The following is a 1543-nucleotide window of genomic DNA, read 5'->3' as shown; positions in this document are numbered from 1 at the left end:
AGTGCTGGCAAATGGGAATAGTTTAGGTTAGAATATCTGGATTGCATAGATGGGTTGGACTGAAGAGTCTGTTTTTGTGCTAGACATCTCTGACTGTGGGATCATAAAAGTGAACACTGCTCTGATTCACCTCTGGGCTCCTTGATGTCCACTTGTTCATTATCTAGCTTCCTCAGTCTCACATGAGTGTATGTTTGCCATGTTTAGTATTTTACTACTACGTTCACAGACGTTTTTGTAAATGGATTGTCCACTGCTGTCTGACTCCTGACCGTATGCTGCTCCATTATCAGGTTATTTTTTCCACACTATCTTTGACAGTCAAGAATTCTTTTTTCCAATAGTGAGTGGATTTTTCTTCCATTTCTGACAGTCAAATTCTGCACCATTTTCATTCCCTATAATTCATATTGCATTCCCTGAAACATCGTGTATTTCTCCTCCCACAGATACCAGTGATCATTGCCAAAGCCCTGTTGCCTGTGGAGAGGATGATGTTTGACTTTCTTGTACAGCTGCAGTTTGAATGGTGAAGGCGCTCCCACAACGTGGTTGGGTAAGAGTCATTACAGATTATTCACTCAGCGATAGTGAAAAGTAGAAGATATCTGTACAAATCAACATGTTTTTAATTTCACAAAAATATTGAGAACTTTTGACATAAGGCCACAGCTGGAGAATATTATGTCCAGTCACCAAAACCATTGCCAAATTAGCAATTTTTCAGGAATGCCTTAAAGGAAGAAAGTAGATCTTAGAGGGTGGGAATTCCAGACCGTGTTGCCTTGGAATCTATAGAAACAGTCACACAGCTGAACTCAAAAATAAACACATCATTGGGAGTCTAAATTAAAATGAGTTATTGAGATATGAAAGGGTGTCTGGCGCATTGAGATAGGAATGATTACAGCCAGGAATTAAGTCAAGAGTGTGAAAGTAAATTATTATTGCTTATAAATGGGAGCCTTTTGATGGATCAGCAAGTTCTGGTACACGTGAGCACTTGGGCCATAGAGTTTTCAATATTCTGGAGATTATAGGGAGGGTGATTGTGGGATGCTGGCCAGGAGTGGGTTTAGATAATGAAATCTAGAGTTAACAAAATGAATGAATGAGAGTTTCAGTAAATGAGCTGAGACTGTGGTGAGTTCAGGTGATATCACTGAAGTCGAAATAGTGGTCTTGGAGTGGGACTGGGCTATCATCCTCACCTCACCTCTGGAATTCAGCTGTTTTGTAAGTTTGTGAATCAAGTCTGCAACAAGATCAGTAACTGAGTGGCCCTGGCAGATCCCAAACTGGGTATCACAGAAGGTTATTGCTGAGCAGCTGCGTGACAACACTGTTGATGACACCTTCCATCACTTCCCTGCTGAGCGAATATCGACTGATGGAGGGAAATTGGCTGGGTTGGCTCTGTCCTGTGTTTTTGTGTTGAACATCCCTGGGAAATGTTCCACAATGTCAGTAGGTGCTAGTGATGGACTTGTTTTGGTGGGCAGCAATTTCTGGAGCACAGCCATCAGTATTATTGCCACAATGT

General features: G+C 41.5%; 1 long non-coding RNA gene across 1 annotated transcript in view; it reads left to right on the top strand.

Moving 5' to 3' along the window:
- The first annotated feature begins 262 nt into the window (after positions 1 to 262).
- Positions 263 to 1543, top strand: part of LOC122545784 — a 2088-nt gene continuing 807 nt past the window's right edge. Inside the window, exons 1-2 of the long non-coding RNA XR_006310597.1 lie at positions 263 to 343; positions 450 to 556. This is a non-coding gene — a long non-coding RNA (uncharacterized LOC122545784). The remainder of the gene's footprint in view (positions 344 to 449; positions 557 to 1543) is intronic.

The sequence above is a fragment of the Chiloscyllium plagiosum genome, unplaced genomic scaffold (assembly GCF_004010195.1).
Source record: "Chiloscyllium plagiosum isolate BGI_BamShark_2017 unplaced genomic scaffold, ASM401019v2 scaf_39843, whole genome shotgun sequence".
Lineage (NCBI taxonomy): Eukaryota > Metazoa > Chordata > Chondrichthyes > Orectolobiformes > Hemiscylliidae > Chiloscyllium > Chiloscyllium plagiosum.
Note: the sequence above shows the minus strand (reverse complement) of the source record. Positions and strands in the feature narration are given on the sequence as shown.